Here is a 26,797-nt window from a genome sequence, read left to right on the forward strand (position 1 = left end):
ATGCCTCCGAACCCCGTTTTATTTGCAGATGGTTTTCCTGGCCTCCTGTTTCTGCTGCCCACCAGAAGGTGCTGAACCCCTGTGTTTGGGGGGTCAGGTACCTGGGAAAGCGGGGAGCTGGCTTCCTCACCCCAAAAGGCAGTGCCCTGTCTGTGGGTGTTCAATGCTGCTCCCTGAAAGGCAGTCAGCAAACAGCCCCAGGACCAGTGGGCACCCCTCGGGGGACCGACACCTCAGGGCCCAGAGAGGGTTTGCCGGGATCGCTCGTGGCCCAGTTGCGATGGTGCCCCCTGCACTAGGGAGAGAGGAGGAGGCACACCGAGCAGCACCCCTCCTGGCCCAGTGACACCCAGGGCTGGTGAGCGATGGTGGTGCCAGGTCCCCTGGCAGCCAGCCCCCCGCTGGGTCCCACCTCCATCTGGCTTCCGGTCCCTGCCCGTGAAGCAGGAGTGGGCTCTGCAGGCTGTCTGCCCCATCCGGGCGAGGGCTCCCTGCCCTACTTCTCCCCACGGCCCCTGCCCGCCCCCCCCTCCGGTCCAGATGTTCTCGCGCTAAATGGCATTCCTTTCGGGTCCCGCTGAGCGCGGATTTGGAAATGTGGGCTAATGGGGGATCCTGCGCTAATGGCTTCCCTCCCAGGTGCCTCCGCTCCAGCGTCAGAGCTGGGGGGACTTCGTGCTCGGCGCCTGGCCTGGGGAGACAAAGAGGCCTTGACCAGGGACCCCTCGGTGCCTGTGACGGCAAATGCTCTACGCGGCTGCCCGTGTCTGTCCCCAGGGCAGGGAGAAGAGGGGCCCGGGAGCCTGGGTTTGGGGAGAGAAGCTGGGAAGGAAGGCTTGGACCATTTTCCAAGTCTGAGTTGGAGTCCTGCTCCCGGTCTGTCTGGCTGTCTCCTCGCCTGTGAGGCAGGGACGGTGATGCCGGCTTCTGGGGCGCTGCACGCGGGAACCCAGGGCTGGTGCGCTCTCAGCCGTGGACTGTCAGAGGCACGTGTCCGTCCCCATGCGGCCTGGGTCCCCGGAGGCCGGGATGCGGGCCTGGGCACTGCCCTCCGCTGAGGCCTAGGCACCGGCCGTGTGAGCTTTGCTTGCAGTCGGTGGGGGCTGCTCTGAGCAGGAGGGCGTGACCAGGACGGGACTGAGAGCCAAGCCGGCCGGTGACACGCCAGATGCCGAGAGAGGGAGGCCCCTGGTGTCTGGGGGTGCAGGTGGCGCCGGAACCGCCTCTGAATCTCCCACAAGGCCTCTGTGCTGCCGTCTTTCAGTGCCAAGGATAGGTCCTCCCTGGGGACCAGAAACCCGAGAGGAGATTGGATGCTTTTACCCAGAGAACCACCAAGCCACCTGGTGACTTTAGAGCCGCAAGCAGACCCAGGGCTGGCGGCGCTCAGTGGGTGTGGGGGCCGCTGCCCCCCAGGCCGCCTGGCTCAGCTCAGCAGCGGGAGGACCCCGCCCCCGGGACACCCAAGGGGCATCCGGCTCCTTTGTCATCTCCCACCTCCTCCTTCCGAGCGGCAGAGCTGCCGTCCCCCGCGCGATGAGTCACTAATTGCGCGGCTGTAGCTCAGACCCAATTAATAGTGAAATGGCTTTTCCCGGGAAAGGAGGCCTCCGCCGGCAGGCAGTGGGGAGGAACAATGGCTGGCCGGGTCTGGGTGCTCTCAGATTGATATCCTTCATGCATAGTGAAACGATGGCTCTTTTCCTCTAACCTTCCTGGGCTAAATCGATCTCCTTCCTACTGGGACTTACTACCCTGTTTCCCCGAAAATAAGACAGTGTCTTATATTAATTTTTTCTCCCAAAGTTGCGCTAGGTCTTATTTTCAGAGGATGTCTTATTTTCGGGGAAACACGGTAGAAGCAGGAAGGGGTAATTTCCCCTGCGAACCCACGCAGCTCACGGGTTTTTAACTCCTCCCCTCAGCGAAGCACCGGGCGCTGTGGGTGGGGCCCTCCTGCCGCCAGGCTCTCATCCCATATGGTTCACCCACAACGGTCCCTGCTACCAGATCCCGGCCTCACGGGGCACCTAACTGGGCCCGGTGCTCCGGCAGCCGCCCCAGCACCCCCGTCGCCTGCCCTCGATCCCAGGGAGGAAAAAAATCAGATTTGTGTCACGAGACATCAGCGTCACTTTGGAGAATGGCCTTTTAAGGAAAAAGGATTAAAAAAAAGAAAAAGAGAAAAGCGTCTTGCTCCCAAATGTTGGGAGGCAGACAACTAGTGGCGTATTTTTAATTACCTGAATGCCCTGGCGGGGAGAGGAGTGGGTTTATCGTTACCTCGCGCACGTAGACTACAAATTATTAGTGCATGAAAGCGGCATGGAGCTCTGGGGCTGGCTCCAGTAATTTTGGATATTTTCCATGCTATTACTGCCTGCTCCATATACCTTTACTGGTTCTTTTTGAAATTAACTTAATGGCACTCGGCAGAAATGGACTGCCTACTGCGCGGGAGCGCCTGCCTGCGAGGGCGGGCCGCGTTCCCACTGAGAGGCACTGATTTGGCACAAACGGAGCGGCGCTTTCGCAGCCATCCACTTGAGGATCCGATTCTTCAACATAAATTACTCAAGGCCTTCTCAGGAGTCGGCGTCAATAGTCGCTTTGCCTGCCCTGGACCCACAGAGGCCTCCCCCTGAGCTGGCCACTGGGCTTTCCCTGCAGGCACTCATGGCCGTTCTGCCCCTGAATTTCTCAGCAGCTGATTCCGGGCGCCCGTCATCCCCACGGGCTCCAGCGGTCCGGGAGCATCTGAGGTCCTTCCCTTGTGATTAGCCGGAGCCCGCAGCCCTTCTCTCCTCGGGATGTCTCTGTGGGGACAGGGTCCTTTGGGAGCCAGGAGGTGGGAGCCAGAGGCTGTAGGACCCCAGGGAGACTGGACCCAGGGCGAGGTCTTGCCGGGCACAGTGCCCCTAGAGGCTGGTGCAGGAGCTGCAGGTTGACTTGGTTGCTGCTGCAATCCCCGGGCATCCCCAGGAGGACTCCTGCCATACCCTGCCTGGAAGCTCCCCTTCCTCAGCCGCCAGGGCACTTGGGGCTTGGCTTTGCAACCCCTGTGGGCAGCGTGGGGAGCATAAGGATCCCAAGTGGCACAATCAGAGGCCATGGAGGGGTCCGTCTGGGGGCCCCTCGGAGGGTGGGTGCTCACAGGAAGGGGTGTGCCCTTACCCCAATGGCCAGTGGCTGGCAGGCAAGAATGTCGCCTTCTCCCATTGTTATTTGGGCGAAGTGATGGAGGAACTCAACCCTGGGACGCGGCGGGCCTCTGAGTACCGTGCGTGGCTCACCCATGTGTACGCTGTGCAGAGAAGAGGCCTGGGAATACCCTCCGATATCTCTCTCCAGAAGCAGGCGGGCGGGCAGCCACAGGAGGAGAGAGAAAAGGCATTCATCCCGCCAAGGGCTCTCCAGCCGCCACAAAGCAGGATTTCCATTTGAAAGGCGCTCCGCTAATGAGCTCTGTTCTCCTTGCCCATTGCCCTACCAGCCAAGGGCTGCTTTGAAGTCAACAGGTCTATTATGGGGGAAATCAACCCCAGAACAAAGGGCAGTTCAAGTGCAGGCTCCAGAGGCCCAGGGCTCCGCTCAGCGCCACTGGCTCCAGCTCCTTCTGGTGAAGGACCGAGTCTGGGAGGCTGGGCTTGTCTGCCTGCTGCCCAGGCCTCTCTGAGCTTCTGGGCCAGGGAGAGTGTGTGAGGGGGGGTGTTCCCAAGTTGAGGCTTTTCGTTGGTGGAGGAACTCACCCTTCATTTCTTCAGGTTTCAGAGCGTCTTGAGTGAGACTCTTTCAGATTCTGTCCTTTCTAAGAACCTTTACGCAGGGAGACAGAAACACAGCGGTCAACGGGGCAGGCCAGCCTTTGGGGCTATGTCTGAAGTGACTGTTTTCTGCCTCTAAGTTCAGTAAACGGCGCTGAGCAGCAGGGACTGGAGAACTCGGTCTCCTCCACCTCCTCCTCGTCCCTGAGCAGGAGGAGCTAGGCTTCATGGAGTTCATGTTTATGACAGAAGTAACCCACAATGCCCCTCCCAGGAAGATAAGGATAGAAGGCGGGACTTCCTTTCCACGAACCTGGGCCACGGGGAAGGTTCCACCAGCTCCAACATGGCAGCCGGCCCCTCCTCGGCGGCCGACAGTGCCGTGTAGGCACACAGTGTGTGTGCAAATGCGTGTGAGCACAGCTTCTGCCATGCCCTCCCATGTATCCTGTATGCTTCCCTACTTCTAGAGCACTAAGACTGTCCCCAGGGAGACAGGCCACGATTGATGATAAATAGTGTGTGTGGGTCTTATAATTGCCAATAAAACATCGAAATCACACAATGGTCAGTTACACCCCTCTAGTGACCGATGGAAGAGTTCCTTTAGTAGCAACACCCTCCCCCTCCCACCCCATCCTGACCCGTAGTACCCAAACATGTTTTCCATTTGTATAATCTTGCCACTTCATAAACATTATGCAAATGGAACTATTCAGCATATAAGCTTTTGGGACTGACCTTTTCCCCCTCGGCATGATTCTTTGTGATTCACCCAAGCTGCTGTGTGCATCCATACCTCCGTGCTTTTCCCTGCTGAGGAGTATCCCACGATATGCATGTGTGGTTAGCCATTCACCTGTTGACAGACACTGAGTGGTTTTCACTTTTTTGGCTACGGACATTTATGTGCCTGGTTTTGTGCACTCATGTCTTCATTTATCTGAGATAATACCCAAGAATTCCATTGCTAGGTCCTGTGGTAGTTTCATGCTTATTTTAACAAAGAAACTGATAGACAGTGTTTCAGAATGGCTCTGAGTGGTCAGAGCCTTTGCATTCTCATCACCATTTATGTTTATTTGCTAGAGGCCCAGTGCACAAATTGGTGCATGGGTTGGGTCCAGCTGGCCAGCTCTGATTGGAAGGGGAGGGGACAAGGGCAGTTGGCTGGCCAGCCCCAGCCCCTGGTCAAACTTCAAGTGGAGAGGACAATTTGCATATGTTCTGTATAGCACAGCATGAGGTATGCATGAGACGTTTCTGCTGAATATGGAAGTCCAGTGAGTGATCAAATGGAAGCACTTCTGTGATTGAGATGCAAAGGGAACTAGTCCCTTTTTTCATGGATTAAGATTTTTACTTGAAAAAAAAAAATAACTGACAGATGAGTTATGATGATTTCAACTTGGGTAATTAGCAGACATTTTTTCCAAAGAAGAATTAAATGAGCCTGTCATTTCAAGGACAATAACTGAGAGTATTTATTGCCGACGATAAAATTCAAGCTTTGGAGCAAAATGGAAAATTTCACCAGACTTGCATCCACTCACTACGTATCCCTGGTGTGCCTGGGACTGTGGGGATCCCCGCTGCAGGAATTTGGGTGCTAAAATTAGAACAGTCCCAAGGAAACAGGAGGTGGGGTAAGTCCCACTAACTGTGAACTTGATGTCTTTCCAACACTGTAAGATTTTTATGATGAGATACATAGAGATATGAAACATATAATTATAAATATTATGTTAAGACGTGTGTCAGTATCTGGAAGATTTTCATAAGGCAGTAAACCAGTGTGTCCCCAATGACTGTTGTTTCATGTTGTGAAATCGTGGATGAGTGAAGGATCCCTTCCATGGATGAGGTAGACCCAGAGGGTTTAATGCAACAAAGCATGGAAAATGCGTTCCCGTTGGTCCAGCTTTGACATTGTAATTGACCTTTAAGAAACGACACCTGCCGATTTTTGGTGTAGTATCAAAGAAAACCATCCATAATCATCTCACAAGGGTATTAAAATACTTCTCCTTTTCTAACTACATAGCTGTGTGGAGTGAAAAAATTTTTTATATACTCCAACCAAAACAAAATATTACAACAGATTGAATGCAGCTGCAAATATCAGAATCCAGCTGTCTTTCATTAAGCCAGACATTACAGAAATTTTCAAAAATGCAAACCAATGCCAACCCTTCACTAGATATTTTGCTTTAGAAAGTGCATCTTTTTAGAAAATGGTATCGATGTTAATAAGTAATACACGTAACTACCTTAAAATAAGTTAATAAATACGTTTTTAAATGGCTCAGTTTTAATCTAGAATACAGTGAATGACTATGAATATCAATATGAACCACATAGGCAGAAGTTCCTTGAGGTCCTTAATAATTTTTAAGACTAAAAGGGGTTCTGAGACTACAACGTTTAGGTGCCTTTGACTTAGAATATGATTTTTCAGACTTTTAATATATATATATATATATATATATATATATATATATATATATATATATTTATTATTGATTTTTTACAGAGAGGAAGGGAGAGGGGTAGAGTTAGAAACATGGATGAGAGAACAATATCGATCAGCTGCCTTCTGCACGCTCTGTATTGGGTATGTGCACGCAACCAAGGTATGTGCCCTTGACCAGAATCGAACCTGGGATCCTTGAATCGACAGGCCGATGCTCTATCTGCTGAGCCAAACTGGTTAGGGTGATTTTTAAGATTTTTTTTATCTTTACAATATATGTGCTGAAGGCTGCATGCATCTTCTTAGGACTGCTTTATTTGCAGATGTTAGTATATCTTGTTTTCATTATTATTCACTCCAAAATATTTTCTAATTTTTATTAGAGATTATATAGAGTTCTACTGATGAATTTCCAAACCATTAGGAAGACATTTCTGGTCATCTTTTTGTTATTGATTTCTACCTTAATTCTACTCTGATCATGGGACATAGTTTGTATAATTTTAATCCTCCGAGATTTGTTAAGACTTGCTTTATGATCCAACATGCATCCTGTTTTCAAAAGTGTTTTCTGTGCCCTTGCAAAGAATACAGAGCCTACAGTTTTGGGTGTGGTGTTCTGTATGTGTCAAACAGGTCAAGTTTGCCAATTGTGGTTTTTAAATTCTCTGTAAACTGCTAGCAAATGATTTATTTTCTCTGCTACTCGATCTCCCCCTGAAGGATCTGTTCTAAAATCCCTAACTAACTGTGGGGATTTCCATGATTCTGCTTTTTCTTCTGTCGTTTCGTCTTGCTGTTGGTCCTTGGAATCACTGTGCACAGCTCTCTCTGGTCCTCGTGGTGCATCTTGTCTTAGAGTCCGCTTTGTCTGATGTGAAGATAGGTGGAGGACATTCGGGGGCTGGTGTGTGCATGGACTCTCATGTCATTCTTTGGCTCTCAACTTGACTGTGTTGTGATAAAAGTAGCAGCATCTGCATATATGTATCAGCATGTAGTTAGGCTTCCAAAGTCATTAAGAGGTAATATTAGTCTTGTTATGTTTATCCCGTTTACATTGAATATCAACCTTGATGTGTAGGGATTATATTTAACCTTCTACTCTTTGTTTTTTTATTTATTTCCTCTATTTTTCCCCTATGAGAGTGTCTAACATAGTCTTTATTTTTGAGTGTTTACTCTCTAATAGCTTGTTAGTTATGTTTTTCCTTTCACAGTTACTCTAGCGGTTATTGGTGGGCCTGGGTCACGTGCACATTCTTCACTTAGTAGAGTCAACTTCAGATGAGGTCTCTCACCACTTCTCTCACAATGCAGGGGCCTCGTCATACTTTCACTACCTGTATGTCACCCCCCTCTTTTATGCTATTGCTGCTTTGCATTTTCACTCTGTGCGTACTTAAAAGGATGCAGAACATCGTTCTTTTAAGCACCCACAATTCCTTCAGATCCTCCTATTTCTGCTACCTGGCACTTGTTTTCTTCCTGTGTTACTGTAAATCGGAGTGGAAGCTTTTTCCTTTTGCCTGAACAATGCGCCTTAACATTTCTTTAAGGTTGGGTCCTAGTGGCAGTAAATACTCTGGTTTTTTCAACCTTCGTGTCATCTTCATTTTCAAGGGATACGTCAATGAGCATACATTTCCAAATTAGCTTGTTTTCTTCTAGCATTTTAAAGATTTCTTTCCATTGCCCTGTGGATTCCTTCATTTCTTTCAAAAAGAGAGCTGTCTACTAGTCTCTTATTGTTTTTCCTTTGGCCGTGTCTGCTCTCAAGATTTTATTCTGTCTTCAGTGTGAAGTGGTTGTTGAATCCTTTTGGCGGGTTTGTAGAACATTTTAAATTATTTAATCAGGGTGGAAAACTCTCACCCCAAATCTCTCCAAGTGATGCTTTATCCTTACCTTTCCGTTACCATGCCTGCGATCCCTTCTCCTTGTCCCGTCTATCTCTCTGCTGTTGACTGGCCCCATTTTCCCCTCTCTGCGCCAGCTGTGGACCTTTCATTTTGACCTGTCTACCTGTTCACTTACCCTTCCCGCTGCTGTGGCTAATCTCCAGTTAATTCAGTTCACTTCGTTCTTGATCTTAAGTATTGCATTTTTCACAGATTCTTTTCTTATAGATTCCAGTTCTTTGATACAATTCTCTATTTTTTCATTAATTTTTACTATATAAGCCCATCAATAATTCCAGTTCAGGCCTGATTCCCCAATATCTACATCGGTTTTTTTCTCTTGATTTTTGATGATTTATCCCGATTGTACGTCTTGCCTGATCATTGTTTAACTGAATGCCAACACTTTATATAAAAATGGTGAAGACCTAGTTTTCTCCTGGAGGCGGGTGGAGGATGGGGAGGTGACCTTGACCCTGTCTGGGTCCGGGTTGGAAGGGGTGCGGTCTCCACGGTTTGCCCTCCTGCCCAGGCTGTCGTCCTTCAGGAACCCCAGCTGGGAGCCCCCAGGGCCCTCCTCCTCCGAGGCTCTGGACTTGGGCTTTGTCTCTCCAGCCCAACGATGCTGCCAAAATCCCCGATTAGCTCTTAAGCCTCTTAACAGCCACTTTCCCGACTTCCTCCTCCTCGCTCTAGGTCTGCTTCAGTGCTCAGCACTGGCAGCTCCCCTGGGGGGGTTGGGTGCAGAATCCCAGGCTTCCTTCTCGGGGGTCCCCTTCACACCAGAGTCTGGGCCCCTCGCATTCTGACTGTGCCAAATGGTGTGATTGTCCTCACAGCCCGCCCAGCTGTTCCTCGGTCCCACTTCCCTCCGTATCCACCTTAAATGCTGTAAATGGCCAATCCCAGGGGTAACAGTGTCAGCGACCCGGGCCTCACCCAGTGCCTCTTCCTTCCCTCTGAGCTCTCACAGTCCTCGCTGTGTTGATTGGGTTCCTATGTCTTTAAACACTTTTTTATTTTCTATCCCACGTTTGTCCAACCTCAATGTCAAGTTCACATAACTCCGCTCCTGGCTGGCAACCCTGCTTTAGCCGGGGATGTTTACTCCTTCATGAGAGTTTCCCTAAAATTCTCTCAAAGTTTGCTTTGGACTCGGTCCCAGGGCTCCAGCTGGGCCTGCCTAGTTCCCGATGGAGGGAGGGAGGGCTACGCTGGCCCTGGGGCAGGGGGTGGGGTGGAGGGGGCGAGAAGGGGCCCTCCTGTGTGTTGTGTGTGGATTCTGTCTCGCTGGCTGAGCCAGCTCTCGGTCCCCTCCACATGCCAAGTTGGGGGTTACATCTGTTCCTCAAGCAGAGCTGGGGCGGGGCATGGCGGCCCCCATGTCAGGTGGAGAAGGGCGTGCTGGGACATTTCCTTGGGGAAGAATTGGTTCGGGCGGCCTGGGACCCCAGCAGAGCTTGTGGCGTAGGGGGCGTTTGGCAGGTTTGCCAACCAAATGTGAGCTGGCCCCGGCAACCGCCCAGCGTGCCCGTCTTTCCCCGCCTTGCCAATCCTCCCAGGCTCTTTCTGGGGGAAGCCCTGTGCTCACCGAGGGTGGAGGGATGGGGGGAGGGTTGGTGCCAGAGAGAGAGCCGCTCCACGGGCCTCTGGTGCCGCTGGCGTGGGCCTGGCTGGACCTGGGCAGCCTGTCAGCGATCGGCCTGGGTTGTCACTGTCCCAGCAAACCGGTTCTGGCCCTCAGCCCGCGCTGCCAGCGGGAGGATGATCCTGGTGGTCCCCCACCTTCTCTGGCTCCCACACACAGGCCCCAGCTCTGCTCCCGTGTGACCCTGCGCTGCCTGGAGCCCGCCTGGACCCGCAGCTGCCCAGGTCCCCGCCATGCCAAGCGGTGGCTTCTCCTTATGCTGCCAGCAGCCTCCTGCTCCCCGCCTGTGGCTGCCCCGCTCCTGCTGGCGTGCCCCGTGCGCTCCTGGCACCGGGCGCTGGAACCGGGTTGCAGTTGCCACTTGGCTGTGGACGCGGGGAGCTGTGAAATGAAGGTGGTTCCCGGAAACACCTCTGCTGCCTGGTTTCCAGGCTGAGCCCCAACTGGTGGGCGCCCAGCTCAGCACCTTGTCACTCTGCTCACCATGGACGCTCCCTGTGGCCCCGGGCCCTTGAGACCCCGAAAGCAGCCGAAGGCTTTGAGGCGCTGCGGCCACCACAATCCTCATTTCCAGGGAAATGTGTCATGTTAGCCCTTATCTCCTTATTTCTGATTTTTATGTTTTAAAAGGCCTTTTGCAGGAAGAATGGAAAATTAAGAAACATCAACACCAAGAGAAAGAGACCCGTGTCCTCCTCACCCAAGCCGCCCCAGACATAGTGGGGAGCAGGCCAAGAGCCGAGGGACGCCACACACCATGTGACCTAACATTGACGGGCTGTCAATCAAAGAGCCAACTGTAGGATGCTACCCTCGCCCCTCCCCCACAGACAGCGAAGGCTGGGCTCCTCTTTTTCCTCCTCACACCTCAACCTGCACCGTGAGGACCCCCCACCATCCAGTGACCGCCAGGCCACTCCGTGCGCCTCTGAGTGGACATGCCTTCCGAGTGGCCTGCCCACCACCGAGCGCCGCCGAGGAGTGGGCGTGGCAGAGCCCGGGGTCAGGCAGGGCCATGAGCTCCGGGTGGGTTCCTCATGACCATCGGCCGGCGGGGGACCGGAGCAGGACCTGGCCAAGCTCAGGATCCAGGAAAGGCGCCCACCGGTCCCCACCTTAGGAGACACTGGCATCGAAGCCTGACCCTCAGTTTGCTGCACCGACCAACCCTGCGTGCCCGGGCCCCGCACACGGGAACGAACGAGGTTGAAGCTGGCTCGGGTGCCAGGCGATCTCTTTCTCACGTTCTGCTGTAACACAAATGTTTTCCTTGCAGCGACATAGTCTTCATCGTTAAAGTACTTTGTTTTATTATCCCAGAAATGTGTAATCGTCGCAGACAAATAAGAAAATGCAGAGAATGGTGAATAAAAGGATTACTGTATATTCCCAGAAACCGTAGATAGAGGCTATTAACATTTTGTATATTTCTTTCCAGAATGTTTATGGTAGATATTTATATGTATTTTTCTTTTCAAAAATAGGATTTCCCAGTAATTGTTGTTATGCAGCTTGCTTTTTCCACATTGACTGTATCTCGGATTTCCCCAGGTGAATACATGCATTTCTCCAGCGTGTCTTTTAACAGCACCCTGTGTTTCATGGTCTGACCAAGCCCGATGACAGCGATGATGGTGATAATGATGGTGATGATGATGGGGATGGGGATGGGGATGGGGATGATGATGAGGATGGAGATGATGATGGGGATGGGGATGGGGATGATGATGATGATGATGATGTGATGGGGATGGGGATGATGGGGATGGGCATGATGGGGATGGGGATGGGATGATGGGGATGGGGATGGGGATGATGATGATGAAGATGATGGGAATGTGATGGGGATAGGGATGATGGGGATGGCATGATGGGGATGGGGATGATAATGATGATGATGATGATGATGATGATGGGGATGATGTCATATGTGCTATGCTGGCAACACAAGGTGGAGAAAGACAAAGCACCCAGGAAGTGGGAGTTCTGTCCACCATTCACGCCGCCCTCGGGTCTGCCGTTCCCGGACCTTCACCGGCTGAACAAGCGGGAAGCAAGCCTTCCGGCTGAACTCGGCGTGATCAGGGGCAGCAAGGGCGGATGGAAGAGCCTGGGGTCAGAGTGGACCACAGGCCAGCCGTGTGCTCACCGGGGCCCTGAGCTCTCCCTGTGTGGGCACCACTCTGCTGGGCTTGGGTGGGTCCCGCAGGTCTCCCCACTGTCCCTTTTAGCAGTCACTGCCTCTGCTTGCCTGGCTGCCGGGGTACATGCAGCCCGAGGCCCTCCCTGAATGCAGGGTCCCCCCCTTGGCCCCTGAGCCTGGAGGGCAGGAGGTGTGGCCGGCTGCTGGCTTCCTGACAGACTGGGGGGAAGATAGGAGCCACGCACCCCCCTGGATGGAGTGGCCTGGATCCCACGGCGAGGACATGCTGAGCCTCTGATCCCAGACGCTCAGCATAATCATCGCCGTGCCCCGGTGACGCAGCCCGGGCGGGCTGCCCGCGCTGTCTGGCTTCAGAGACGCATCCCTCGGTCTCCCCACTGTTTTGCAAATGCAGGGAAATGGCTGGAAATTTCGGTCGCCACGTGAGTCCTTTTATGGCGCCGGAACGCCGGGAAGGGGTCCTTTGGTTCAGACAAACAGCGTTGCCGGCGGTGCGTGGCGTCGGGCAGGGGCTGGCTTCTCCTTGTTAAATATAATCAGGAACGCGGCGTGAGGCTTGTCATGTTGACACGCGGGCTGGGGGCCGCCCGCGCTCAGCGGGCCGCCTTGTTTGCACGCCGCTCGCCCTTTCTCGTCGGTGGGGTTCTGCATGGTAACCAGAATATTAAAGATAGATGAGGAGTGGCCTCAGATGCTTCTCAGCACGGGCAGGCCTGGGGGGGGGGGGCCCCAGCAGACCCGCAGGGCAAAGCCTCGGTGGCCGGCCAGCCTCCCGTGGGCAGGGGTGAGGGCCAGCTGGCTCTGCCCTCCGCCTGGCCTCCCCCCGTGCCTTTTACCGACTCCCTGCCGCACCCAGGCCAGCCAGGTTCCCGGCGTTGGATGATCCGGGCTGAGGAGGGAGCATTCTTAGATGCCCCTGGGGCCGGGCTGGTGGACGGGCAAGGGGACAGGTGCAGGGTGAGGCCAGGCCAGGCCATCCAGCCCCGTCCATGCACAGGGAGCCCCAGGCCGCCGTCCATCTGTCTCAGAGCTCCGGCGGTGGGTCCCGGGCTGAGCACGGCTTTCCAGCTTCGGGAGCAGCTTTTTCGGCGTGTCCCTCTGTGAGGTGGTCTGCCGGCGCTTTTCATAATTATCTGAGCGGAGATTTGTTTCGAGGGGAGCTGGGCTCTGGGCGGTGAAGTAATGGAAACCTCGTCCCCGAGGGCATGTTAGAAACAACAGGTGCCAGCGCTCCCTGCTCCTGGTTTTATTTATCCCCGAGAGTTGCAGGCGTTTGAGGCAAATTATAGATAAGTTCCCATGTAATAATTCTACGCTGATGAAGTGCTAAAATTCTGCATTCTTACGCTAGGGCAGGCATAATTCTAAGATGGCCCCCCAAATTCCCACCGCTCTGGGGTTCCCCCCCGCCCAGTCCCCTCCCTGAATGTGGGCAGGGCCCGTGACGTGACGGGCTGTCACTCCCATGACGGGTGATGCTCCTCGGTGAGGTGAAGGGTTCTTGCGATGTAACAAGACCCAAGTCAGCTTGACAATGAGTTGGTCGAAGGGAGACTTTCCTGAGCAAGGAATCAAATGAAATTCCCTAGAACACATGTGTCAAACACAAGGCCCGCGGGCCAAATCCAGCCCGCCAGGCCTTGCAATGTGGCCCGCACCGCACTGTCATCACTGCACTCCGCTGTCAGTTTATGACATTGTCAGTTTATGACTGTTCAGTAAATCATTCGGCCCGCGATTTAGGCTGGATTTTAGATTTTGGCCCCTTCTCTGATTGAGTTCAACACCCCTACCCTAGAAGAGGGACTGGGACCTTCCCGCTGGCTTCCAGGAAGAGCTGCCATGAGGTGAGAGGGTCCCAGAAAAGGTCACTGTGGGGGTGGGGCGAGTTCTATGGTCCAGAACAGTCCGTGGTGCCAGCATGCACGCCAGGGGCACCTCAGTCCTGCAACCGCAAGGAGCTGAATTTTGCTAACACCCACACAAGCTTTGAAGTGGAAGTAACCTCTAGACACAGGCAGTCCCACTGAGCCCTGGATTGCAGCCTGAGACCCCGAGCAGGGGACCTGGCTCAGCCATGGCTGGACGTCCGGCTCATGGAAACCATGAGACCATGAATGTGTGTTGTTTTAAGCAGCTAAATCGGTGGCAACTGGCTACACAGCCATGGAATACAGCACTCCAAGGAACAGGAGATACGTGAGAGTTGACCTGTGTGTTTAGAGGATGGTTGGGTTTTCCTGGACTGGAGGGTCCTGAGGAAACATCGATGAGAAAGAAACATCGATCAGCTGCATTCTGCACCATCCCCGCTGGGGATGTGCCCGCAACCAAGGTACATGTCCCTGACCGGAATCAAACCTGGGACCCTTGAGTCCACAGACCGACGCTCTATCCACTGAGCCACACCAGTTAGGGCAGATCTGCCCTTTCTGTTTGAGCCACACGAGGGCCCCACATCCTCCTGCTTATCCCAAGACCCCAGAGTGCACACGGAAACGGCTTCCCGATGGCCCACTTTCTCCAAGGGGGTAGCGTGTCCATAAATCGGGGGATGTTTTCGTTGGTGAGATTTCCCCAAGCTTTCTGAAGAAACCCTCAGACAATTTGCCACATCAGCCGAGTTAATTGCTTTGTAGAGCGGAGCTGCATCCGCTGTTTAGAGGCAGCGGTGACAGGCATTCATAAACACCAGCACACGTAGGCGTCCATACGGTGAGGTAGAAGGTAATTATTTGCGTTCCGTGGGCTTGCGAGCTGGAATCAGATCCTCCTGGCCGCGCTAATGACTGGCGTGTCCTCCGCCGGCTGTCACCGGAGCCGGGTGGGGAAGGGCAGGCTACTCCCTGATTTGTCTCTGCTCCTCCCCAGGCCCACCATGCAAACCTCAGGGCGCCATCCCATTGAATAATAAAAAAAAAATGTGATTTTACATTATTTTTTATTTTATTTTACGCCGGGTAGGAGCGTAATAGAAAAAGATCATCAAAAACAATGAGAAGGAGTAATTGTTAATTTCTACGGTACCTTGCAACAGAAGCCCCAGAGAATAAACGGAATAGGGTACTATTAAAATTCCCTTTTTTTATTATATTCCTCTCCGCCGGAGTAATTGTTGCTGTGTCCAATGTATGCGGGGGACAATTTGCTGGCTGTTTTCTATTAGTTTTTAACATTAACATACGCAGGAATGAAATGCCTAATGAGATGACTGACGGGCGGGGAGGCGGCCGGACCCCGCTCCCCGTAAGTGTGACAGCCGGGGGAGCGGGCCCAGCACAGGAGCAGCGCGGGCGCCTCCGTGATTCAGCGAACGGGCAGGCGGTGTGGTCTGTGGTTTCTCAGGCCACCACGCTCTTTCTCTGCTGGAATTATAGATCAGGATTCAGACGGAAAAACAGCCCTACTCTGGCCGTGGCACGGTGCTGCTCGTGGAGCCGGTTGGCGTGTTTTCCCTGTGCCCATTCACCGCGGGAACCCCGCCCGCCCCTGGCTGCTTTCTGACTTGGAACCTGAAAAGGACCCACTTAATCACTTAATCGTGTGCGTTTCTAGGTGCATTGACCGTATTTGGTGCATCAGCCAGTTCAGGGAAGCCTGCCCCGAGGGGCTGATCGGGGTTTGGCCACAGGGCTGGGCTCCCCGCGGCCAGAGCTTCCTTTTCTGTGACCCGAAAACCAGGGGCCCCTAGGAAGCAGCCGTCAGCCCGGGGGTCCCAGGGCCGGCGCTCGGCTCCCATTTCTGCCCCGGCCGTGATGTCTCGCCCGATGGCCTCGCGGTTGTCCCTGAGCCCGGCCCGCGTCCCGGGGACACGCAGACGCTGAAAGGTTTACGGCCCAGACACGCGCCGCCCGCAGCACGCGGGCCCTCCAAAGAGCACGGCGGCCGTGAGGATACGGTAATTCACATTTGCAGGACTGCTAATAAAATTTAACAAATGGAAAAGCAAAATGTCAAACAAGCAATAATACTGATGGCATTTCTCCTAGGCCGAGGGGAGGAAATCACAGTGACTTTAATTGGTTGTAATAACAGAAAGAGGAGACGGGAAAGCCCTCCCTGAGTCACGGGGACTCGAGGAGAGGCGGCGTGAGTACCATTTCACTAAACGTGGGCGGCAGTGAGGCCGGGGCCCGGGAGAGGGGATCTTTGAGAATGGCGCCATCGGCTTGAACTCATGATGGGAGTGAAGCATGTAAATGAGGGTGCCCCTGAGCTTGAGGGCCAGGGAGCCAGCAGCCGGACCTTCGTGGACTGTGGTGGCTTCATTTTTCATTGAGTTCAGGCTGTGAGAAGATGGGTGATATTCATGGAGTGCATCCTCCTCTGCTGGTCAGCAAACCTCTCTCCATGTGCCCTGCCATCTGCGACGGAGGCCCCTCCTCCATGGCGCCCAGTCACCCAGCTTCCAGGTGGAAAGCTCGGGGGACTGCATGGAGGCCGCCGTGCTCTCTGGGACGTCCTCGGACTGGTGGCCACCGCCCTGTGTCACCCGGGCTGTGACTCAGGGTGTGGGTGGCCTTGCTCACCGGTCTCCCTCGTAGTTTGTCACCTTAGGATTCCATGCAGCTGCAGTTCCCTTGTTGGTGATTTTCCCTTAAAACCCCATTGAGGGCCGGCCTTCACAGCAAAGGGACTGTGGCTTTTATTTAAAGAAGAAGAAGAAGAAGAAGAAGAAGAAGAAGAAGAAGAAGAAGAAGAAGGAGGAGGAGGAGGAGGAGGAGGAGGAGGAGGAGGAGGAGGAGGAGGAGGAGGAGGAGGAGGAGGAGGAGGGGGAGGGGGAGGAGGAGAAGAAGAAGAAGGAAAAAAAGAAAGCAGCCCTTCGGTCGCATAGACATGAATGCCAAGGCAGCGAAGGCAGCAGGTGGAACAGTCCACAGGGCCAGGGATGTGTACGTGTCCAGACGCCCCGCGGTGGTTCCCAGCCAGCTGTGTCCCCGGGAGGCTGTGGTGTGGACACCCCGTCGCCCGTGCAGGCAATGAGGATCCTTTTAAAACTTCGTTGCGGTCGGTGTCACAGGCTCCAGACTCTCCCGTTGTCCTGACGCCCATCGGGCACCAGCTCCAGGGCGGGCCCCTCCCCCACAGAATCTTCTTCCTCGGCTTTGCGTGTGGGTGATCCCCGCGGCGGCCGGGATGTGACAGCCCCAGCTTCCTGCTGCGTGTGGTGCCGGTTCTGTATTGACAACAGCGCACACCACGGGAAGGTGCCCACAGAGCCACCGACTCCCCAGGTTTCCCGCACGGCCCGACGCGGGGAGAAAAGGTGCGTTCTGTACCACGTGTCACGGGGACCGCGACCCGGGGCCCCTCGTCGCGCTCCGGGGGTGGCGGGAAGTCGCAGCCGCTCGGCAGGGAGCCTTGTTATATTTTTTATATGTGAGTCGCCGTCTGCTTAGAATTGATCAAACCTTTGCTTCCGAAACATATATGCCAACACCTCGGCAACACGCCATAAACCAGGCCCTCAGAAAATAATAACGATGCTTATCCGTCACCCGCCCGGCGCTGGCTGGCGCCGCCCGCGCGCCGCGGAGCCGGAGAGCATAGATCTTTGCGCTGCGCTGATAATTCACTCTCAGCCGGAGATTGATGGCTCCGGGAAGTCCATAAAAGATGTTACCACTATATTTTGTTCTTATGATTTATTTTATCATGTTGTCAAGGTTTGCAGAAAACAAGAAACAAATCAATGAATGTCATGCTTAAATATTAAAGAAGGCTGTAATACACATTTTTATTCAGATGCCTTATTCAATCTCGCGGCTCAGAAAGGAGTGGTGGCAACCCGAGCTTTTATTTGAATTACTTTTGGCGAAATTAATTTAGGAGGGCTGTTGAGTGGTGAATGGCAGCAGGCAGCTAACCTCATTTGCCTAAATAAGAATAGATGGGCGCAGGACTCCTTGGAAAAGCCGCGCTAACAAACCGCGGGGTTTTAACGCATCAAGAGCTCGGGCTGGAGGGTACTCAGCGCGGTCCCGGCAGTTAAGGCCGTGGGCGAAGGGTGCTGGGAGGAGGCAGGGGGAGAGATGTTGGGTGGGGAAGGACGGAGGCTGTGCTTGGGGCTTTGGAAAGGAATGGTTTCCTTCGTGGTGATGGGAAAGGAAGATCCGGCGTCTTCAGAATCGCTGGTCTTCCCCGCCCCTCATCAGGCCGCCTGCAGAGGAGGGGGAGCCGCTGAATGGCGCTTTATTTGTCTGAGTCGGACGGGCGTCCTGCAAAGAGGGGGCTCCCTGGGCAGATGTCGTGGACGGCGCATCCCCAGGATGTAAGAAATACACTCTGCACCCTGACTTTTTGTTTTTATTTTGGAAATGGAGAAGAAGGCAAAGAAAAAAGAGAGTCAAGGATGAAACTCCCGGGCCTTGTCCTGGGATGAGAGGCACCCGCCTGAGCCAGGGGTCGGCAAACTCAGTCCACAGAGACAAATACCAACAGGACAGCGATTGACATTTCTTTCGAGGGCCCAATTGTTTAAACTTAAACTCTATAGGTAGGTACATTGTTTTACTTCAATCAGGGTACTCCTAAACTGGCCTTTGCTAAAACCTCAAGGGTCCAAAGAGCCGCATGTTGCCGAAGTTTGCCGACCAAGGGCCTCATCTGCTCCCGGAAGCTCAGGGCTGAGCTGGGATGGAGGACGGCGGCCCCGTAGCCGTGTGACAGCTGAGTCCCGAGAGCCTCTGGGAGGTCAAAGGCAGAGGGCGGCTCGGGCTCCTCCAGCACCCCGTGCTGCAGTGAGGATATTCTCTGGACACCGGCGATCGGCACAGGGTCTGTGCTGCGTGCGACCCCAAAGTCACATGGATATTCCCTGAACCACAGACCCTGCTCCCTGATCCTCAGACACACCGGAGTGAGAACTCGCTGGCGTTAGGTGGGATTCTCCATCCTAAAGGAGGAGTCCCGGTGCGCATTTTACACACAAAGCTCCCCACGTAGTTTGAATAATGCAATTTGATAAAAAAAAAAAAAATAAAAAAAAAATAAAAAAATAAAACCCTCCCCATGCAGTTTTTCAGGAGCCCGTCTATTGTGGCCAAAGAGACACCGCTGTTTAATTTGTTTAATTTGGTGAGGACGCTTCATGGTAAAGATCTTACATTTAAAACATCACAGGGAAGTCGTCCCCAGACTTCACGGTTCACCCTGTCTCGCTGCCGTCTCCTTGTCTCTGTGCCGCCCGGATGCAGGCTTCACGCCCGTCGGTGGCCCTGCAGCGGGCCTGTCTGCCCAGCGGGCCGGCCCAGGCTCCCCGGGGCAATGCTGGGCCTGGCGCCGAAAGGGCTGCTGGGTAGCTCGCTGTCCCTTTAATATGCCGAGAAGAGGACAGAGGGAGAGGGCACGGGGCTCACAGAGGCAACTTCCAGAGCTCAGGCGGTTTGGGGGGGGGGAGGGGGGTGTTATCACACAAGTGGCATGTGAATGGGAAAGGTCATGTGTTAACGGTTATGTGTTACAGGCAGTGAGCTGTGTGTGTGTGTGTGGGTGTGTGTGGGTGTGTGTGTGTGTGGGTGGGTGTGTGGTCACCTGGGTGGCTACCTTGGTCAGCCTCATGGGTGTGCTCTGGGCCAGTCACCTGGATGGTTTCCATGGTGCTGAATGCACCAAAGACAGAGCTGATGGAGAAGGAGGCGCTCAGACGGGTGGGCCTGCAGGGCAGCCTGGGCAGCGGGGGCAGAGTCTGTCCCTGGGCAGCACCCTAAGCACCTCCCCTCCTGGGGCCTGGTTCCCAGCTGTGGAGACAGGGTATTGCTGAGCCTTCATGGAATCCAATACCAACCCCTCTCTCCTCTTTGCCGCCTCCCCCGCTCTCATCCCAGGTCTGGCAGCACCGGGGTCATGGCGTTAGGTGAGCTGAGAACCCTTGGGGAAGGAGGGCGAATGAGGTTCGGAACGCACTGGCGGTCCTCGCACCGGCTCCACTTCCCTCCTGCCCGTCCCACCACATCCAGTTATCCACTCCCGTGACTCCGCCGTGCCAGCAGGAAGCTGGGACTGGCGCCTGCGGAAACAGTTTTCCTAGGAGCCCGGCCGGGTCCCGGGTAGGACAGGCCCTCCAGGCAGCTCCCAGCCCGTGGCCCGAGCCTCCGGGGACCAGGATTCTCCGGCCTGCGATCAGGCGGGCCACGTCAGTGTCTACCCGCAGAGGGGCTGCTCACAGCCCCTGTCCATTTAATCCTCCCCCATCCTCGCACCAGCACCCGGCGAGTGCCCCCCGGGGACAGCCCCCTGGCCCCACGCGGGCCTCCCTGCCGTAAGCAAGGAAAGGCCCGCTCTCGGGGAAATCGAGGCTCCTGGTGGCCGGGCCGGCAGAGCCACACGGTCTGGTCAGGGCCGTGACTTCAGACCAGAAAGGCTTTGTGGGGGGGAGGGGGAGGGCAGGCGATGCTGGCCGGATCCGGTGACCTGGGGAAGGCACGGAGGTTGATGGGCCTGGAGCGCAGGGTTAATTCCTGAAGCGAGGCGTGTGCCTGCAGAGCGTTCTCATAAATAAGCCGTGGCTTCCTCCCCTCGGGGCCCGGGGAGAAGACAGGCGGGTCACTGCGGGCTCTGCTCCCCGACCTGCACATGGGGGGGAGGGTCTCTGTTCTACAGGGGCCTGGCCCCTTCCCACCGGCTGGCAGCGGCCTTCACCCCGCTGAGCGGGAGCCGCTGGGAGGGCGGCCGGCCCTTCTCCTCATCGCCGGCCTGGCCCACAGCCCCTTTGCTACCACACGAGCTGGTGGCCTGTCCTTTTCCACCGGTGACACCGGGCTACACCCTAAGCTTCATCTCCAGCTTGTGCGTGCATGCGTGTGTGTGTGTGTGTGTGTGTGTGTGTGTGTGTGGTGTGTGTGTGTGCCCGGCTGTGCGTGCATGCTTGTGTGTGGTCTGGCATTCCTTACAAACAATTAGAACTTTCCTCCTCGAAGTCCTCTTGCAGCGGACTAGAAGGTGCTAGAATGAGGTAATGCCCAAGAACGGGACGGCCCCTCGTGTGAGAAGTGCCCGGCGGTGACCACGGCGACCGGCTCATCCCCGGGACTCAGGCCTGTGCTCTGCGGGCTCTGACACACTCCCCATTTCTTGATCCAAATGGTCAGATTAATCTGGAATAGAGAATTGCATGCTTGTGCCACCTTGAGAGGCGAACACACAATTAGAAGCCGGCCCGTGCCAGGCCTCCTGGAGCCACTGCCCCACCACCACCACCACCACCACTCCCCTCCCCCGGCCAGCCCAGGTGACGTATTGGCAACACTGTGGAAACTGGGTCCGGACGGAGGCACCTGCAGCACGGATGGCGCCAGCATGACAAGTTGTCACTTTGCCGCGTGTCCCCTAACGTGACTAAAGCGGATGGCCAGGGCGTCCCGGCGACTCCGGAATAATCAGGGCAACAGATCGGGGATGAATGGCAGCTCCCGTAATCACGCCAGAAAGAGGACCAAGGCAAGCAGAGGCTCTCTCTAATTCCGTTATTCCCAGCAGGCGCCGGCACCTCATTACCACTCCACACGCCGCCGAGGATGTGCCAGCACCCCACGCCAGCCACTCGCGGGCAGGCCGCTGCCCACCCTCCACCCGGGCAGCCCAGGCCACCCGAGGGGTGCTCAGAGGACTCGGGCATCGAGGGAGGGGGCCCACTGCAGACCAGCAGAGCCCCCGCCACCAGACACCTGACCCTCCATCTGTTGTTGGCTTTTTAACTTTATTTTTATTGAGTTTCTAGAGGAAGGGAGAGAGAAACGTCAATGATGAGCATCAAGAATCATTGATTTCCCCCCCGCCCCCCTCACACTCGCTGTTTGCACGCCCCACACTGGGGACTGAGCCCATAACCCGGGCATGTGCCTCAACCAGGAATCGAACCACAGCCTCCCGGTTCACGGGCCAAGACTCAACCCCTGAGCCATACCAGCCAGGTTCCATCTCTTGTTCCTGAATTTTAATGGACTGAAACTTCGGATGTATGCAACCCCCACGGCCACTTTCGGGATGTAAGTGGACAAGCGCTGGGCGTGAGGAGGCAGAGCCCAGTGAGGGGCAGTTGGGGGGAGGGGGTGGGCACCGTGAGGGAGACATTGATTGGTATTATTACTGCGGAGATTGTTCACAAGGAGCCATCGGAAGCGGCTCGGATCCCACGAGAAAAATGGGATCAGAGCAGAGTCACGCGGCCTTCCCGTGCTCTATGGTGGCCGTCCCCGAGAAACCAAACCGGGGAAGAGGGCCTGGCCAGGGCATCTTCCCTTTTTCTGTCTCCTGTTAACACTGCTGAGGGTCTGGCGCCCAACAGCCCCAAACTCCTGAATACGGGCCCTCCCACATGGGCACTCTGGACGACAAGGGTCCGGGAGACAGACACCCAACAAACAGGGAGCAATCGGCTGGGCATGGGGCGGGGGGGGGGGGCGGAGGGGGTGGGGTTCATGCCTCGGCTCAGTTCACCATCACCCCAGAGGCGGGCCAGGCCTGTTGGTCTGTCTGCCCGTCGTGGGGCCCACGGGACTCCAGCACGTGTTCAAGCCCCAGGGCTCCCTCCTGAGGAGCCAGCCCCCACCAGGAGGCCCTCCCCGGGAGGGGGTGAGCCGGGAGCGGGCTCTCTCGGCGTCCAGCACGGAGAGAAGTAAACAGGGCGTTGCCATCGAAACCTGAAATCCCATCAAAGAGCATCCCGGCCGGCAGCGCGAGGCCGTCCAGGCCGCGGAAGCGCGAACAATGGGCAGCGCGCGGAGCCGGGAATTTATAGCCACTGGCCTCTGCCACCGCGCATCCTGGAAGGAAACGCGATGTGTTAGGAGCACAAACGCTGGGGCTGGATGTGAGGCCCCCGACACCGGCCAGCCGTCTGACGGGCCGACCTTGGCCCTGACCTTGGGCATGACCACCTCAAGATGTTTCCACAGGTAATCCCGCCGGCCTCCGGCCGGGGCGCCGGCTTCCTGTGCTCGGCACGCCCGGGGGCGAGGAAGTGCCCGGCGCAGGGAGGGGCGCCCCACGCCGCCCCCCGAACCCCCACCCTCCGGCCCCGACCCGGGTAATTTATACTCGGTTTCATCACCTCGCCTCGCGCATATGATGGAATTTATTTCTGCTGATAACCGGGGTGCGGGCCGCACGGCTCTGTCCGGCCGCCGTCGGAATGTGCCGGGGTGCGCGGGGAGGCTGATGAATGACCGGGCTGGCAGATTCATAATCTCGGGTTTGGTGCAGCTGCGGAGGGAGCTAATAGCTTGCAGGGACCGCCGAGGTCCCCGAGCTAATACCTGTCTCCTCCATCACAAATGGATGGCATTAAACAAAGAAGTTGACTCTGTTCCCATCCTGCCAATCTAATTTCGGTGCCCCTGCGGCCATCCGGGCATCGGGTGGCACGGAGGGCACGCGATGTCGCCTGTGGGCTGGCGAGGGGGGCATCTGTCATCGGCCGCCGCTGCCTGGCAGCGGGGCGCTCGGCTGGGCACTGGCTCCCCTCGCGGGAGGTGGGGAGGCGGGGAGGAGGGACTCGGGCCCCGTGCTGCTCGCCCGCCACCCTGCCTGCCGGCCTGGCTCGCCGGCTGTCCGGGGCCGGCTCAGCATATGGTTTCACTTTCCTCCCTCTTCCCGGGGAGCCCGGCCGGCGCACAGAGGCAGAAAGCGCGTTTCCTTGCTCCTCTCAGAGAGGTTGGCTGCAAGGAGGAAGGTCCAAAAATAACATCCGTGTGATAAGCCATTAGTCATTTCTCACTGTACATATGTTAACCTGACCCGCCGTATGTTAATTCATGCAACATTGGCCTCGCATATGGCTGCGCGAGGAATCCCAACTGGTGCTTCCTCCTCCGGCGGCCGCCTCGCTGCGGCCCCTCCCGGCGCCGTCATTAACACGCAGGTGAAGTGCGGCTCCCGAACGCCGCGGCGGGCCCGGGTCCGAGGGGAGCCGAGCGGGAGTGGAGAGCACAGGCTGAGGGGGCCCTGGCGGCTGCTCCTCGCCAGCCTCCGTGGGGAGACCGGGCTGTCCTGGAGCCGCCGTGGCCGGAGCACGCCAGGGGCCGCCGGCTCCTAAGTACCCGGTTCTGCAGCCCGCGTGGCCCTGGCCCATCTGCACGCGGGCAGACCCAGGTCACAGCTCAGGGACGTGGCATCGACCGCTGGACTCCACGGCACAGGAGGTGGCCTGCTGACCCCCCCAGGATGGAGGGAAGGGACATGGGTGGCTCTCGGGGCCTCAGCCCGACGCTGCCGCCCGTGAAAGGAATTGGCAGCGGCCGGGATGCGGGTCCCCAGAGTCATATGGGCCCTTTCCGGACGGCTGGGCAGTAATTCCGGCCCTCCGGAGCCTGGTGCCGAGCAGGACGGGGAGCCGTGTCCCCGCGGGCCATTGGCCTCTCGCCTCTAGCCGTGGGAGTGTGAGCTGGCTGTCCGTGGGGGTGTGTGCAAGCTGGTTGACTGTGGGTGGGGGTGAGGGGAGTGTGAGCTGGTCCCAGGAGGGTTTGAGAGGCAGAGGCATCTCAGTGGAGAGCTCAGCGGGCTGCGGAGGCCTCAGCACTGTGTCCACGCCAGGGCTGCGGGCGGTTGACCTTCTTGCATAGCGGACAGCCCGCGCCCGGCCCTCCTCCCTGGAGCAGGAGGCAGAGGAGGGACGGTGTGAGGCGGGCGCCCACGCCTCCCTCTCCTCCTCCTCAGGTGTTATCGCCGCCTCGGGATCAGGGCCACTCAGCTCTCGGAAGCTCGGCCAGCCCAGGTCTTTGAAAGGGTCTGGCCCTTCAAACAAAAAGCAGGGAGGTGGTGACCCCTGGGGCCCTCGGGGACGTGGCCGGAGGAAGGGACACAGCCACACGCGGCAGGGCGAGGCCGGGCGACCAGGCAGCCTGATTCAACCTTCTGTCCCCACCGACCTTCTCCACCCGCCCCCACCCCCCCATCCCCTCCCAACCCAGGCGTCTGTGCGTTCTAATTGTTATTAATTTGGAGCAATTAAACATCGTGGCATCCTGTCAGCTTTTAATGTGACAAGCGGGCTCACCGTCAGCGCGTGGCGGCGGCGAGCACCTTGCCGAGGAGCCGCGCCGAGTGCGGGGGCCCTTCCTCTTAGCAGTTCCAACACCGGCGGAGATAAAGCTCATATTTGAACAGGAGCTCCTATCAAATACACTCATTAGGTTACATGCTCCACTTGATTAATTATATTTAAAGAAATTGCGGGCACTTCGGATCTCCTTCTCGGAGCGCCGCCGAGCGCCGCCGCCCCTCATTTCCAGGAGACGGGAGGCTGAGGGCATTTTTTCAAACTCTCCCGGACAGCCGGCTGCCCTCCCGGAGGAGTTGAATGTATTCAAATGTATCTCCATCAATGAGCACAGTAATTATGAATTCAGCACTAATTAGTATATACACTACTTTCCTTGCATATTTGATTTCCACAGCGAGATGGTAATAAGGGAAGTGCCCATTTTTGTCCTATCTCATAAAAATTCCGGCGCCCGAGAGGGGGAAGGGCAGATGGTGAGAGGAGGCTGGGGATGCATTAAATATGAAAAAACTTTGCCGATAATTGGTCTGGTGACTGAGGGTATAAACCAACACCCTTACCTTGCAGTTAGCATTCTGCCGGCTAAATATGCTGCCTCGAGGACACGCTGTTCTTATTAAACGTAAAATCTTTAGTGTTTTTGTGTGCCATATGATCAGGGTTCTTTTTTTTTTTTTTTTTTTTTTTTTTTTAAGGAAATGTTCTTTCCGGAAAAATAAGACGCCAGAGGGGTATTCTCCCTGAGCCACGTATAGGATCCATGTGCCTGAGGCCGCCGGGGTCCGGCCGGGGCAGGCGCGGCAGGGAAATGCCTTTGCCAGCCGTTGCGTAGACGAGGGCCTGGCGGTGGGTGCCCGGGTTAGAGCCTCCTGGGCCAGCCTTGGGCTGGCGTGTGAGCCAGAGGAGGGGCCCCCGGGGAGCGCGGCTGGGCTGCCAAGGGCACACAGTGGTGCACCCACCTTCCCGCACGGAGGGCCCGGGGGGCGGTGCTGTCCGCGCCGGTCACTGCTGCTGCTGACCTCCGGCCCAGAGCACCCGCCCGGCAGCGAGCAGGGCACCGGGTGGCAAAGCCTCCGAAAGCTCGCAAGCTGTTTGCTATTTGCCCAGTAAGCTGCCTCTTTATCAGGAGCCTGGATGCAGAACCCATTAGGCTTATAATGAAAGAACCCTTTACAAAGGATCCCCAGCCGCGGGGCCCGAGCCAGCAGGAGACGAGGCGCTCGCGCTGCTGAGAACATAAAATGTGGGGGTCGAGCAAGTATGTGCGTGTGCGTGTGCGTGTGCGTGTGTGTGTGTGTGTGTGTGTGAGAGAGAGAGGGGGGAGGAGAGAGGGAGGGAGGGAATGGGGGCTGCCACTGCATGAGTGGTGTGAGTGGAACAAAGACGTTCTTGCTCTGATCTGCAGCGTCCCCAGCGAGGCAGCCTGGGGGTTGCTCTCCGGGAGGCCCAAGCCCAGGCCCGGTGTGTGTGTAGGTGGAAGCCCGCTCCGTCATAGAGACACTTCCTTTGGGTGGGTCGTCCTGAGAAAGGTTCTGTGGGAACAGGCCTGCTACCTTTATTTCCTATTTTCCACATAACCTGGAGGGGCCTCCTGGTGCCGTTTGCCAGCGGTGAGGTGGCTGCCAGGGGAAGGTGGCCAGGCTGTGCTTTAGGCCACCCTGGGGCGGCTCTCCCTCCCACGGCAGGGAAGGATGCCAGCCGTGCCCAGGCGGGAGAAAGAGCCATCTTTTGGAAAAACAGGGAAGGGACTGTGAGTGGACAAAGGGCCCACAGGGGCCTTAGTGCTGGACGTGGCCCCCAAGTGGGACTTTCAGTGGCAGGAGGGGTGGAGAGATGATGGGTGTCCT

The sequence above is a fragment of the Pipistrellus hanaki genome (assembly GCF_964339955.1).
Source record: "Pipistrellus hanaki genome assembly, chromosome: 14".
NCBI classification, from domain to species: Eukaryota; Metazoa; Chordata; class Mammalia; order Chiroptera; family Vespertilionidae; genus Pipistrellus; species Pipistrellus hanaki.